A 16,007-nucleotide genomic window follows, 5' to 3' on the forward strand; every position below is an offset into this window, starting at 1 on the left:
GAATTGTGTGGAGTTGTACCCCTCCTACCCTATGGTTTTGTTAATGTCTCCTTTTTTAAATAAATACAGGGTTCTCAAACCCAGGACCTTGCACACTGTAACATGTATGCTCAACCAACTATATGACCACCTGCTCCCTTTTTTATTTTTATTTTTTTACCAGAACACTGATCAGGTTAGTTAAGGGGGTATGGAGTATTGAACCTGGAACTTTGGAGCCTCAAGCATGAGAATCTCTTTACAAGACCATTATGCTAATTACTCCCATTACTATTAAAATAAACTCATTTATTTACTACATAACTGCATATATAAACTAAAAGTTATAGAAAAATTGAAATTTTTTTTTTTTGAATCAAAAGCAGTTTATTTTTCTACCAAATCCCCAATCCATGTTCCAGCCAATGGATAGGAGGTGAATCAAACCCCACATAGATTCCTGGTAAAAACAACAGTCAACTTTCTACAGGAAAAAAAAAAAGTCTTTTTTAAAAAAATTTTTTGTTGTTATTATTTTATTTATTGTATGGAGACAGCCAGAAGTTGAGAGAAAGGAGGAGATAGGGGAGAGGGACACCTGCAGCCCTGCGTCACCAATCACAAAGCTTTCCCCCTGCAGGTGGGGGACCGGGGACTCGAACCTGGCCCCTCTTGGCATCCTTTTTAGGTAGCAGTGATATAATTTAGTTGTAGATAATGCAAGGGAAATTTCTCTAGAAGTAGTATTTATCTGTTTCAATGTAAGGTTCTCAAATGTTTCTTGAAGACATGCCAACTCACACTGAACAATCATAGGGGAAGGGACGCCCACCCAGCCAAATGCTCACAGCCACTCTCAGAGCCTTAACCCCCAGTATAAATGAGAACTAGAGAGTAACTCAGACCCAGCAGGCCAGTACCATCCTTTCAATTGGTGGGCAGCATCTAAGGCTGTCTTCTGGCTGCAGGCACAGAAGCCTCTGAGGAGAAAACACACCTGGGAGCATATAGACGATTCCCTTAAGGAGTGTTTGTCACAAGGCAGACACCTGTTGAAAGAGAGCTAGGGAAAAATGGGGTCCAGTAGAGGGGAATCAACCTGCTAGGCCCCAGGTCTGTCTTTCTCATTTAGCCTGGGGGGGGGACCTTTGGGGACCCTCAGGAGTCTCTCACATGCCTGCTTTTTAAAAAAAAAATTTTTTTTTTTTACTTATTCCCTTTTGTTGTCCTTGTTTTATTGTTGTATTGATGTCATTGTTGGATAGGACAGAAAGAAATGGAGAGAGGAAGGGAAGACAGAGAGAGGGAGAGAAAGATAGACACCTGCAGACCTGCTTCACCGCCTGTGAAGTGACTCCCCTTCTTCCCTGTAGGTGGGTAGCCAAGGGCTCAAACCAGGATCCATATGTCAGTCCTTGATTTGCAGCACGTTCGCTTAACCTGCTGCACTACTGCCTGACTCCCACATGCCTACTTTTATCTCCCCTGCACAACTCCCTCCAGGGTTGAGACACTACACCTCCCACTATATTACAGGCCACCATGACAATTTCTTTTTCTACACCATTTCCAAAGGAAATGCTGTCCTTGTTTTATTATTGTAGTTATTATTGTTGTTATTGATGTCACTGTTGGATAGGACAGAGAGAAATGGAGAGAGGAGGGGAAGATGGGGGTGGGGTAGAGAAAGACACCTGCAGACCTGCTTCACTGCTTGTGAAGCGACTCCCCAGCAGGCAGGGAGCCGGGGGCTTGAAACAGGATCCTTCTCTAGTCTGCGCTTCCTGCCACATGCGCTTAACCCGCTGCAATATGGCCTGACCCCCTTCTTTACATATTTTATTAAACTCATTACCTACAATTGCCTCCATTTGTTCCCAAAGGACATAATCTTTTTTTTATTGCACTGGGAGTCCGGCGGTAGCCCAGTGGGTTAGGCGCATGTGGCGCGAAGAGCAAGGACCAGCCTAAGGATCCCGGTTCGAGCCCCCGGCTTCCCACCTGCAGGGGAGTCGCTTCACAGGCGGAGAAGCAAGTCTGCAGGTGTCTATCTTTCCTCCTCTCTGTCTTTCCCTCCTCACACCATTTCTCTCTATCCTGTCTAACAACAATGACATCAATAATAACTACAACAACAATGAAAAACAAGGGCAACAAAAGGGAAAATAAATAAATGTAAAAATAATAAAAATTTTTTAAAGAATATATATTCCACTAATTTTTTTTTTAAATATTTTATTTATTCCCTTTTGTTGCCCTTGTTGTTTTATTGTTGTAGTTATTATTGTTGTTGTCATTGTTGGATAGGACAGAGAGAAATGGAGAGAGAAGGGGAAGACAGGAGGAGAGAAAGATAGACACCTGCAGACCTGCTTCACCGCCTGTGAAGCGACTCCCCTGCAGGTGGGGAGCCGGGGTTCGAACCGGGATCTTTATGCTGATCCTTCACTAATTCTTTTTTAAAAATTATTTTTACTTTCCCTTTTGTTGTCCTTGTTTTACTGTGATTGATGTCATCATTGTTGGATAGGACAGAGAAATGGAGAGAGGAGAAGACAGGGGGAGAGAAATATGGACACCTACAGACCTGCTTTCACTGCCTGTGATGTGAATCCTCTGCAGGTGGGGAGCTGGGGCCTCCAACTGGGATCCTTATGCCCGTCCTTGTGCTTTGTGCCACCTGCGCTTAACCTACTGTGCTAGCACCCAACCCCCACTTCCACTAATTATTTACCTAGTCATCTACCAGTGAACATTTAGGTGATTCAACTCCTTGCCAGTTGTAAATTGATGAACATAAAGGCACATGTTGGATTAGTGGTCTTATGTTCACTGGACAAATGCCTGATTGGTATTGGTAGATTAAGTAATATGCTCCCTCTTCCCCCAAATATATTTATTTATTTATTTATTCCCTTTTGTTGCCCCCTTGTTGTTTTATTGTTGTTGTTATTGATGTCATTGTTGGATAGGACAGAGAGAAATGGAGAGAGGAGAAGACAGAGATTGGGAGAGAAAGACCCTTGCAGACCTGCGTGTGAAGCGAATCGCCTGCAGGTGGGGAGCTGGGGCTCAAACCCGGATCCTAAATTGGTCCTTGCACTTTGCTCCACGTGCGCTTAACCCGCTGCTCTACCGCCAGACTCCCACTATTCCCTTTTACAGATCCTCCACACTGCTTCCCACTGGGCCTGCACTGACGCACAGATCCAGCATCAGAGTCCTTTCCCTTCCCAGCTTAGCCAACAGTTGCCTCCTCTGACTTGTTATTGGTAACAGTTCTCACAAATGTCAGATAGAATTAAATACAGAAGGCCACGAAGTGAAGACCATCTAAAGAAAAGAAACTTCATGTACATTACTCTCTCCCTCTCTCTTTCTGTTTTACCAGACACTGTTCAGCTCTGTCTTATGGTGGTGTGGGGGATTGAACCTGGGACTTTGGAGACTCAGGGATGAGAGTCTGCATAAACATTATGCTATCTACCCTCTGCCCTTCATATTTATTTCTCTATCTAAGAGCTCCCCATTATTGCTTTTTTAAAATTTAATTTAATTTTACCTTTTGTTGTTGTTGTAGTTATTGTTTTTGATGTCGTCATTGTTGGATAGGATAGAGAGAAATGGACAGAAGAGGGGAAGAATGGATAGAGAGAAATGGACAGAAGAGGGGACAGAAAAAGGGAGGGGGGAAACAGGACACCTGCAGACCTGCTTGTGGGGAGCCGGGGGCTGGAATTGGGATCCTTATTTCAGTCCTTGCACTTTGCGCCTCATGCACTTAACCTGCTGAGCTACCACCAGACTCCCTCCCCACCATTTCTCTCTGGGCTCAACATCCTGCCTGATACATCCCTGAGGCCCTAAGCCTGTATCAGGGAAGTAGACATACAGAGACACTTTTTTTTTTTTTACGTATCTTTATTGGGAAATTAATGTTTTACATTCAACAGTAAATACAGTAGTTTGTACATGCATAACATTCCCCAGTTTCCTATATAACAATACAGCCCCCACTAGGTCCTCTGTCATCCTTCTTGGATCTGTATTCTCCCCATCCACCCCATAGTCTTTTACTTTGGTGCACTATGCCAATTCCAGTTCAGGTTCTACTTGTGTTTTTTCTGATCATGTTTTTCAACTTCTGCCTGAGAGTGAGATCATCCCATATTCATACTTCTGTTTCTAACTTAACATGAATTTTTCAAGGTCCATCCAAGATCAGCTGAAAATGATAAAGTCATCATTTTTATAGCCGAGTAGTATTCATATATATATATATATATATACCACAACTTGCTCAGCCACTCATTTGTTGTTGGACACCTGGGTTGCTTCCAGGCTTTGACTATTACAAATAAATAAATAAATAAAAAGAAATTCCCATGTGTATGTGTGTCTGTGTTTTCTCCCATTCAAGAACTAATCAGTCCTGATCCTACTTAGCTTCTGAGATCAGATGAGATTGGGCATGTTCAGGGTGCTATGGCTATAGATGTGTGTGTGCTTACTAACTGCCCATAGACAAGCTTCTCTCTCTCTCTCTCTTTCTCTCTCTCTACCTCTGTCAGATAGTATCTATAAGACAATATCTGAGACATCCCATTTCTCCTGAGTAAAGCTGAGAAAACAAGTCCAATTCCTTGAAAGTTAATACTTTCAAGTATTAAGTATGCTATTTCATTTTCTTTTCTTGTTTTCTTTTACCCTCACCTGTCTCGTCCCGTGGGACCTTCAATGTGGGTAAACCTAGAAGAGGGAGTGAGGACAAGGGAGAGGGAATGGGGACAAGAGACGCAAGAGAGAAATGAGACAAGACAGGATTCTGATCAAGTCTGTTTATTAGCACCAAAGGTGCTGTTTTTAAGGCTGGGGTAAGGGGGAGGTTAGCAGCTGGGGGCAGTTGGTTGACGTGGCATGTTGTCGTGGTGATCAGCCGTTATCTAGATGGTCCTGGGTGATTCATAGGGAGGAGGGTGAGTTACCTGACTTAGGAGAAACTATACAGTGGTGACAAACAGAAACTTTTCTTTGTCAAGACTCTAGTTAGGAAACAAACTTATCTTGTAAGCAAGGCCTTCTGTGAACAATGGCTATGTGGCCATGCCAATAGCAACCTTCAGGGCACATGTGGCTCCCCACATGTCCCCCTTCCTTATATCTATATATAAGGAGACATGTCTTGATGTTTGGCGGACTTCATTTTGTGGCAGAGTTGACTGTGCCTGTCTTAGGTTGGGGATCAGCCTTCCGTCTTATCCGTCATTGGAACACCTGGTCATTTTTGCCCAGTAGTACCAGGTGCCCTGTCTTAGGTTGACTGGACAGCGCTAGTTTCCCCTTTACCTGTCATTGGCTAGCCAGCCAGCCCTCTTCATGGTGGACGTCCTGACAGAGGGGGGCAAATCCTCCACAGCAACTCCATTTTCTGCCATGTCCAGTCTATGATAGTGAACTTGTATAGATTGCATTTTCATGGCATCAATCTGTTGCCGCAGAAAGGCCATGAGCTTGTTAAGAATTATAGGACCTACTGTGAGCAGAAGAAGTAAAACAAGCAAGGGTCCCACAACTGAGGGCAGCCAGGTTGAGGGCCAGGAATCTTTTTGATAATGGTTACATCAGCACCTGTGTCTATGAGTCCTTCAATTTTTTTTCCATCTAGCCAAAGTTTTAACATGGGTTTATTGTTAGAGACAGTTTGTACCCAATATGTATCAGAGGAGCCAAGACCTTTATCTCCCTGGGTTGTCTTACAGCTGAGGTTGTCTGTGGATGTCAAGGGTAAGAGGAGTAGCTGAGCCACCCGTTGACCTTTAGTAATGGCAGCGACCTCATATGGGGAGGAGATCATGAGCTTAATTTCTCCTGTATAATCATTATCAATAACACCCGGTGTGATCTCAAGCCTCAGCCTCTCCATCCTCTGTCAATTTTCATAGGTCTCGGCATCTGCAGGCATTTTGTCTCCTTCCCTTCCGTTTGTTGGACGGACCTCTGTGGTAGCCAGCGGGCTTCATTATCTGTACAGGAGAAAACACAAACATGCCCTCGTCCTCATATGAGGACGGGATCCATTTAACCAGTGCATATCTACTGTTAGTTGTACTTTTCCAGAACCTGTCACCGGCAGATTTTCCTTGTGCATCCAAATTTAAAATATTAGTGATAAAGAGTGCTCTATTAAGAATGTTGTGTGGAGTCTGTGGTCCTGTCTCCCCCTTTTTATTTTTCAAAACACATGAATTGTCTGTTTTAGTGTTTTATTAGCATGTTTAACAATGGCCTGTCTTTGAGGAGGACCCATCAGTAAAGACTACTAAGGCTGTTGGAATCAGCTGAGATTTTGTTATCTTTGGAAAAACATAAAAACATTATTAAGTCACATAAACTGGAATTGGACTACATATAGGGGATTTTTTATTTTAAGAAAGCTTTTCACCATATGAAAGGCTGGTTCTTTATGTGAAGGCTTGTCATGGTTGTAGTCTTTTATTTGTGACCAGCAAGACATACACAAGGCCAGGAAAAATATTAAAATTGATAATCTAATGACTTAGAATTTGTTTAAATATCTTTATATAATTTTAGAAGGCCTTTTTAACAATGAAATGATTATCATCTTTGTAGTATGATTTTAAAATCACTTAAACAATTTAAGCATATTATTAGAACTTAGTTTAATGTTAGGATCATAGTATTTTACTCATTATAAAAGTCATATACATTTAAAATAATCTTTTACTTTTACACCATCTTATAATGACATCTTTAGACTAATTTTGTTTAATAAGGATTTCTCAAATATTAAACTTTTTATCAGATCAGAAACATATATATGTATCAACTAAACTTATCAAGAATAAACTTTAAAAAAAAAAGAATAAACTTTTGACACTGTCTTGAAATAAAATAGATATTTTTAAATGTGGAAAGATATCTAGAGGGGTACCAGAGCAAAAGCTTTAGGCATGAATTTATCAGCATAACCATTGACAAGTTATTTTTTGTTTATCTAGGTTTATTTTATCTTTTTAAATGAGAAGGTACTTGACAACTTTGTATATATCAATAATATTTCTTTTAGTCTTTTGTCATACTCAGTTAAAATTGAGACACACCCTAAGTGTGTGATACCTATTTTAAAAGGCTCTGTTTGAATTTTAAAGGAAGTAAATCTAAAGTCTAGCTTATTTAACCTTATCTACCAATCTCTGAATGTCAGGATCTTTAAACCGAATTTAACTAAAGTATATTGATTTTTTAATTAATTTTACTTTAAACTTTAAACAAACTCAAGTTACTTAAAAGAGTTAACACACATTTGTGACAATGCTTCTCAGAAGATTTACAGTGCCAAACAAACAACAAATTTTGTTGTGGACTAATTTCCACAGAAATAGTTTCACAGGGCATTATGGGGGCCCTCCATAATGCCCCGGAAACTCACCTACTTAAAACCATACATATAATTTGTATTTTAATTTGGAGATGAAGAATTGTCACGTTGACACTTTTAAGAAGTTAGTCAATTTAAATACTTAGGCTTTTACTTTAAATATTTATTTACTTAAGCAAAATAGTTTTTATTTTTAGATTACCACATAAGAACTGTGGTGTAAACCCTTTTTTTTTTTTACCTGACCTGTTAAGAATGTGGCTTTAAGATTATTTACACTTTTAACCTTAAAATTAATGTTTCTCAGGCCATAAAGCCAAACTCAAAACACACATACAAACATGTATATAAATGATAATTATTTTTATTATTTTGTAATTGTTATTATTTTTGTTACTATTTAATGTTTATCATTAATTTAATTATTAAATAATTATAACTAATATGTTATTATTTACCTGTTGTCTATAGGAAAAATATCTGTCGATTTTCTTAGTGGCACCATTTGCTTTCTTATTTAGTTTATTTAAAAATTAAGTACAAGTTTCTCTCTGTAGGGCAGCAGCCATAGTTATATCTTATAGGAAGGGTGGAATAACCTCTGAACAGGTTCATATATAATCACTTAAAGAGCCCGTTTTTCTTTTTCTTTTTTCTTTTTTTTTAAATATTTATTTTATTTATTCCCTTTTGTTGCCCTTGTTTTATTGTTGTAGTTATTGTTGTTGTTGTCATCGTTGTTGGATAGGACAGAGAGAAATGGAGAGAGGAGGGGAAGACAGAGAGGAGGAGAGAAAGATAGACACCTGCAGACCTGCTTCACCGCCTGTGAAGCGACTCCCCTGCTGGTGGGGAGCCGGAGTTCGAACCGGGATCCTTATGCCGGTCCTTGTGCTTTGCGCCACCTGCGCTTAACCCGCTGCGCTACAGCCCGACTCCCGAGCCCGTTTTTCTTAAAGGGCAAATTAAGTTCTGACAAGTCAGGAGTCAATTGTTTGATAATTATCTGTGTTTCTTCTTTTTGTGGCATGATTTTTAAAACCTGATCTATAAATCTAGACAAAGGTACATAAACATCTTTTTGTCTAGCTGACACTTTTTTAAACAAGAGAGTACTTTTTGTGGCAGAGATGGGAATTTAAATGGGAGAATCTTCTTCTGTAAAGACAAGCATATCTTTGCCCCCATCTTAGCAGAGCATCTGATCTTTTCCATTTGTCTATCAGCAAACCTTTTTATTTAACCAGGGTTTTTTAATGGTGATTTTTTTTTCTTCTGATTTTAAAATCACTTAAACAATTTTAAGTAAAATGTTAAACTTAGTTTGTTAGGATCTTTGTTTATCACAAAGCTTATCACACCCTTAGGGCAGCTATGAACAAGGGTGGGTACACAACTTAATTGGTCTTTCACTTAAAAGGCTAAGATAAGCTTCATAGCTTAAATGTTCAAAAATAAATTTTTACTGTTAGTTTCTCCTAAGTCAGGTAACTCACCCACCTCCCTATGAATCACCAGACCTTCCAGATAATGGCTGATCACCATGACAACATGCCACATCAACCAACTGCCCCCAGCTGCTAACCTCCCCCTTACCCCGGCCTTAAAACAGCACCTTTGGTGCTAATAAACAGACTTGATCAGAATCCTGTCTTGTCTCATTTCTCTCTTGCGTCTCTTGTCCCCATTCCCTCTCCTTTGTCCTGGGTTTACCCACGTTGAAGGTCCCGTGGGACGGGACAATAATATACAGAACCACTGAATCCACATATGTACAAGGACAAATAGGGGCAGGAATTATAGTGCCTTTTTAAATTATTATTTATAAAAAGGAAACATTGACAAAATCATAGGCTAAGAGGGGTACAACTCCAGACAATTCCCACCACCAGAACTCTGTATCCCATCCCCTCCCCTGATAGCTTTCCTATTCTTTAACCCTCTGGGAGTATGGACCCAAGATCAACATAGTGCATTTTTATGATCTTAAATAATTGGAAACTTTCTTTACTACTAAAAGTATATATTCATTATTCTCTGTACAATAACACATTTTATAGCTCAACTAACCAGAATTGAACACAACACTGCATTAAAATCTGATTACAGGGGCACAGTGGTAGTGGGCCTGGCTGAATACAGTCATTGCAGTGCTCAAAGACCTGGGTTCAACTCCTGGTCCCCATATGATGGAGGAGAGTTTCATGACTGGAGCAGCAGCACTGCATGTGTATCTCTCTTTTCCTCTCCATCTCCCCTTACCCTCCCAGTTTATCTCTGACTCAAATCAAAATCAGTCAATAAAAATATTTTTAATATGATATTGGATTTGCTAATTACCTTCAAGTCTGAAACTTTCAATTCTTGGTCCAATCTTTAGATTAGCATAAGTCAAAACAGTATAGCACCACAATAAAATAATAAGTAACACAAAATTAAAAAAAATAACAAATTCTGATTCCCACCTGAAAACAAGCAGTGAGCAGAATCCTACAGTCTCAGTTTCCGCACACTTCATTGGAGCTGCTAGAATGTGAGAGCACTTTTCCTCCATCTCTTCATGCTCCTCACTTTGAGGTGGGGGAACTGCTTATGTTTCTCCAACAAATTTGCTAGAAAACAAACCAATCCTGGGACACTTCTGCTAGACTGACTGCTAAGGCCAGAATACACTGAATAAAAACAAAATGCAACAGATCCAGGGATTATTTAACAGACAATAGAAATTTAAAATCTATAATTAAGAAAAATGAAGGGCAGGGGTAGACAGCATAATGGTTATGCAAACAGACTCTCATGCCTGAGGCTCCAGAGTCCCAGGTTCAATCCCCTGTACCACCATAAGCCAGAGATGAGCAGTGCTCTGGTTAATAAAGAAAAAAAAAAAAAAGAAAAGAACATTAAATTCCTCATTTTATTTTTAAAGATTTATTTTTTTTTATAATTTTTAAATTTTTTTTATTTATTCCCTTTTGTTGCCATTGTTGTTTTATTGTTGTAGTTATTATTGTTGTTGTTATCATTGTTGGATAGGACAGAGAGAAATGGAGAGAGGAGGAGAGAAAGATAGACACCTGCAGACCTGCTTTACCGCCTGTGAAGCGACTCCCCTGCAGGTGGGGATCCGGGGGTTCGAACCGGGATCCTTAAGCCGGTCCTTGTGCTTTGCGCCACCTGCGCTTAACCCGCTGCACTACAGCCCGACTCCCTAAAGATTTATTTTTAAATATTTATTATGTATTCCCTTTTGTTGCCCTTGTTTTATTATTGTAGTTATGATTGATGTTGTTGTTGTTGGATTGGACAGAGAGAAATGGAGAAAGGAGGGCAAGACAGAGGGGAAAAGAAAGACACCTGCAGACCTGTCTCATGGCTTGTGAAGCGACTCCCCTGCAGGTGCAGAGCCAGGGCTCGAACCGGGATTCTTAAGCTGGTCCTTGTGCTTTGCGCCACCTGCACTTAACCCACTGCACTACCACCTGACTCACCCTTATTTTATTTTTAACCAGAGGACCACTCAGATGTAGCTTATGGTGGTGTGAAGGATTGGATTTGGGATTTAGGAACCTCAGGGATGACAGTCTCTTTGCATAACCATTATGGTACCCAACCCTGCCCTAGAATTCTTTCTATCTACTAAAACCCCAGGTCCCCATGAAAGCAGAACAGTAACTGCTGCAATGGACTCAACTGCAGGTTTCAAGGTGCTGACCAACATGCCGGCTCCCCAAACTGACCTCTAGTTTGCGGTCAGCAAGTCTTTCCTTCCTCCTCTAACCTGGGTTAAGAACCTGGGTCCAGCTCCCAGCACTCTCGGTAGAGAATTGGACTGGACCCTGGAACTCTGCATCCAAGCGCCAGGAAAGAAACAAATTGGGAAATAAATGTTCACTCCATGCCCTGCCTATAGTGCACATTGTGTTCAGCAACCCCACAAAGGATGAGGACAGGGCAAGGAGTTGAGCCCCAGTGTATGGTGGAGACGGGAGGAGAGGCCCAGACTTGCCTCTTGCTGCATCCTGGAATATTCTAGTAAGTCTCAAGCAACCACTCCCAAACTCAGCCTCAATGAGCCACACTCACAATATCCCATCCAGTGCTGAACTTAATGAAGTCTCCTCTCCAAGGTCCAAGTCAGCAGAAGATGAGAGCAGCACTGAGAGAAAAGTAGAGAAAAACTGGCATCCCTGAAACACAAGATGGATTGCTAGTGGGCATTACTTGCTGGGGTGTCCTCTTTCACGTTGGAGCACACCGCACACCAGCAGCCCAGACTGGTCCACCTGCACTGTCTCAGAGTTTAATTGAATGAAGTTCTTGCCATACACACAACTACTTTTCTTATTGTATAATGTTCAGATCCAATCAGAACCGGAGATTTTTTTTTTTAGATTTTTTTATTTCTTTATTAATGAGGAAGATAGGAGAAGAGAGAAAGAACCAGACATCACTCTGGCACATGTGCTGCTGGGGATCTCAATCTCAGGACCTCATGCTTGAGATTCCAAAGCTTTATCACTGAGCCACCTTTGGGACGACAGAACCAGAGATTTCTAAGTGACAGAAATGCAGTCCTATCAACTACTATAGAGAGTGTGCTTGGAGCACAAATAAAGCAAGAAATGGTGGTCAAACCTTTCCTGTGAGTAGCCCTCAGCAGTTAAAAACCTACACTTCCACCCGCTTCCTCACCCATCAGCTTACTTCTACTCACTTTTTCCCCCCTGCTGATCGGCTATATGAAGTGCAGTACTATAATCGCATGTCCTGGACACTTGGTGCTGCATTGACCCTGCACAAAGTCTGGATCTGGAAGTGCAATGTTGGCTATTCTCTGCCCTGGAGGCTGTATGCTGGCACCCTGTGGACACTGAGACCTGCTCTGCTTTGCTCTCTGTAGGTAAGTTCACAGACAAATGTTAAAGGATAACAATAGAAAAAATGGTATTGCAACTGTGGAATATCGGTAGTGTTGCACAGGAAGCTTTGGGAGATGTTGTTTAGTGTCGTCTTCCTGAAGTCGAGACAGAATGGAACCAACAGATGAGTTTGGTCCTTTGAAAAGTGTACAAGCTGCTACTGAACTAGACTCAATGTTAAGGGGGAGGGAGCAGCTAACTGAGGCCATTCCCTCCTGGGGGATTTCTAGACTGACATGGATAAATGCAAGTGAGCCAGTCATGTTTCAGGGAGCAATAATGAGAAATTATTGGGAGCAAGGAAGGACAGAAAAGGAGAAGAAAGGACAAACCATGTAGCATGAATACTCTGAGACAGACAGAGAGAGGAAGGCCAGAGCCTCCTGGTTTTCTAAGCTTTATAGTTTCTTTGGAGGTAGGAGCCTCAGGGGATGTGCTTCAGCCTTAGTCTGAACTTGCTCACATCTGTATTTTGGGAGTTTTTGAAGTCCAGTAGGGAGGCCGTGCTAGTGCTTCTGTTCTCTGCCTTGGTCCCTTGTCCTGGCTTCCTCCAGGGTGCAGAGAGAGGTTTGCTGCTTTCCCTAAGCTGCCCTCTGATATGCACCTGTGTTAGGGAAAATGAGACCTTGGAAAAAATCTGGGACTCATCAATAAATCTTATTATACAGATGGGTGGCTGATCAAGATAACAGTGAGTAATCCTTCAGAATTAAATGAGTGAGGAAGCATATGAAAAATACATAAAATTGTGGTATATAGCATAAGGTCATGCAAAGAGTCTCTCATGCCTGAGGCTCCAAATTCCCAGGTTTAATCCCAGCACCACCATAAACTAGGGATAAACAGTGCTCTGGATATATATGACATAGTATCTCTCAAGGAGTAAAATCAGAAACACTAAGCTGGTATGAAACAATTTATTCTAGCACAGTTGCTTTAAATTAGTCATGGATATAAGATTTTAAGTAACAACTAATAGCAATAGCAACAGAAAGAGAAATTACTTATAACAATAATACTGGGTGCAACTACCCAGTAGTAATTTACTAACTACTGCATGTGAGCATGACATAGTTCTTTTTTTTATAACACCCTATTTTTCTAGGCCAGTCTTCAGGTATAATATCTAATTTTGTGAGTATGTCTAGCTAAAAATATATAATTCAAAACTGATATCTTAAATCTGCTACATCCATCCTTGGTTAAGATACTTAGTGATATTTTCATTGGAAATAATTGGCAGTGGAGAAAGGTAGTTGCATAGTGCCACATCAACAGTACTACCTTAATTTTTACAATATATTGTGATTTTTATATAGTGAAACAGTAGTCTTGCTGGAAAACAAGGTCAGTTTAATAATAAATCAAATTAAAAAACTCTTTTTTATACTATTTATTTATTCCCTTTTGTTGCCCTTGTTTTATTGTTGTAGTTATTCTTGTTGTCGTCATTGTTGAATAGGACAGAGAGAAATGGAGAGAGGAGGGGAAGACAGAGAGGAGGAGAGAAAGGTAGACACCTGCAGACCTGCTTCACTGCCTGTGAAGGGACTCCCCTGCAGGTGGGGAGCCTCCAACCGGGATCCTTAAACTGGTCAGTGTGCTTCGCGCCACGTGCGCTTAACCTGCTGTGCTACCGCCTGACTCCGAAAAAAACTCTTTCTAGAGAGCCACCATAGCCACCAATGTTCCTGCTTCTCTCTTTAGGACCTGCTCATGGAAAGATAAGTCAGATCACCCGATGAATGTTGATGACAGCCTGGAGTCATGGCAGAGGGTGGTGATGGTGGCTCCACAGGACTGGCAGGTGGAGGGGCTACTTTTAAGAGGCAGAGATGTGTCTGGAAGCCTCCCTGAACATGAACCCATACCAGAGGCTGCAGGAAAGAGTTCCTGGGACCCCCTCACAAGCAGTGAAGCAGGTCTGTAGGTGTCTGTCTTTCTCTCCCCCTCTCAGTCTTCCCTTCTTCTCTCCATTTCTCTCTGTCCTAACAACAATGACATCAGTAACAACAACAATAATAACTACAACAATAAAACAAAGGCAGCAACAACAAATATATATATATATATATATATATATATATATATATATATATATATATATATATATATTACAGTGTGCAAGGATGCAGGTTCAAGCCCCTGGACCTCACCTGCAGAGGGAAAAAAATCATAAATGGTGAATCAGTGCTGCAGGCCTCTCCACCCCTTCCTCTAAGTTCTCTCTTGACTTCTCTGTGTTTCTATTAGAAGGAGAAGGAGGAGGAGGAGAAGAAGAATGATATCAGTATAGCGATATAAGAGGATTCCAGCACATTGGCTGCCATGCTGAGTTCCCACCTAACTGCCATTGTGCTCATTTTACAGATGGAAAAACTGAGGCTAAAACAGGGAAGCCAGAGAATAGCAGCTGGGTGAGGGTGAGATCTCACTTGCCCTCAGGAAAGCTCTTGCCCATCTCTGACTGCAGTTGTTAGTTACTGTGATTGTTGGATAGGACAGAGAGAAATGGAGAGAGGAGGGGAAGACAGCGAGGGGGAGAGAAAGAGAGACACCTGCAGACCTGCTTCACTGCCTGTGAACTGGGATCCTTACTCTGCTCCTTGCGCTTGGGCCCTGTGTGCTTATCCTATTGTGCCGTCACCCACCCCTCCACCCCTTTTTCTATTTTACTCAATAGGACAGAAAGAAATTGAGAGGGGGGAAAGGGAGATAGAGAAGAAGAGAGAAATAGGGGCTGGTTGGTGGTGCACCTGGTTAAGTGCACACATTGCTGTGCACAAGGACCCAGGTTCAAGTCCTTGGTCCCCACCTACAGGGGGAAAGCTTCAAGAGTGGTGAAACAGGGCTGCAGGTGTCTCTCTGTCTCTCTCTCCCTCTCTATCTCCCTCATCCCCTCTCAATTTCTCTCTGTCTCTATCCAGTAATAAGTAAAGACCAAAAAAGAAAAGAAAAAAAAAGCTTAAAAAAAGAAGAAGAAAGACACCTGCAGACCTTCTTTAATCCTAGTTAAATACCCCTCCTGTAGGTCGGTGGTAGTGGTGGCTTGAACCCCAATCCCAAGGCATGGTGATGTGTGCACTCAACCAGGTGTACCAGTGACTACTTCCCCCTGCCTCAATTTCTTCATCTGGACTTTGCTTCATGTACGTTTAACCCACGGCATTACCGCCTGACTCCCGTAGGTAATGTGTGCCACCACCTGCCCCCCAGCATGTTTTCTTTATATATCCCTGTATATTCTAGTCACAACTTGATTTTGGGCCACAGATAGACCTCCAAAGGCACCCCTCACTTCCCAGATCTTTCGGAATGCCCAATTTGGGGACATGTGATCCCAACCACAGAAAAAGGACATTTTCTGGAGCTAAGTAGTGACTTACCTTGTAGAACGAATATGTTACCATGTGCAAGGACACATGTACACCCCATGTGGAGGGAGCTTCAAGTGCAGTGAAACAATATTGCAGATGCCTGTCTAAAAGCTACCAGGAAATGGTGGAGCCCTGCATTCACTAACACCCAGCAATAACTGTAGTAGCAGAAAAAAAAAAAATGGCCAGGGAACAGCAGTGGGTCACAAGGGTCAGGAGAACCCCATCTCCACAGCTCTCACCCTGGAAGGTTGGGGCAGCTAACTGTGTATCACCTTCTTTGTAGGTAATAGTAAAACAAAAAAAGCGTGTTCCTTTTTAGGAAGTATTTTG

General features: G+C 41.5%; 2 protein-coding genes across 3 annotated transcripts in view; one reads left to right on the forward strand and one right to left on the reverse strand.

Annotated features, from left to right (window-relative positions):
• Nucleotides 1-16,007, reverse strand: part of LOC103127055 (zinc finger protein 709-like) — a 1,044,365-nt gene that overhangs the window by 1,017,796 nt on the left and 10,562 nt on the right. Inside the window, exon 1 of one of the 2 annotated variants that reach the window (XM_060182139.1) lies at nucleotides 11,462-11,695. The exons of the other annotated variant lie outside the window; for it this stretch is intronic. The gene's annotated coding sequence lies outside the window, so the exon portion shown is untranslated. Of the gene's footprint in view, nucleotides 1-11,461; nucleotides 11,696-16,007 lie in introns of those variants that run through there. 2 annotated transcript variants of the gene reach the window in all.
• The window catches only part of LOC132535670 (zinc finger protein 14-like), a 357,812-nt gene that overhangs the window by 16,585 nt on the left and 325,220 nt on the right, over nucleotides 1-16,007 (forward strand). The window lies entirely within an intron of this gene.

Source organism: Erinaceus europaeus, chromosome 23 (genome assembly GCF_950295315.1).
Source record: "Erinaceus europaeus chromosome 23, mEriEur2.1, whole genome shotgun sequence".
NCBI classification, from domain to species: domain Eukaryota; kingdom Metazoa; phylum Chordata; class Mammalia; order Eulipotyphla; family Erinaceidae; genus Erinaceus; species Erinaceus europaeus.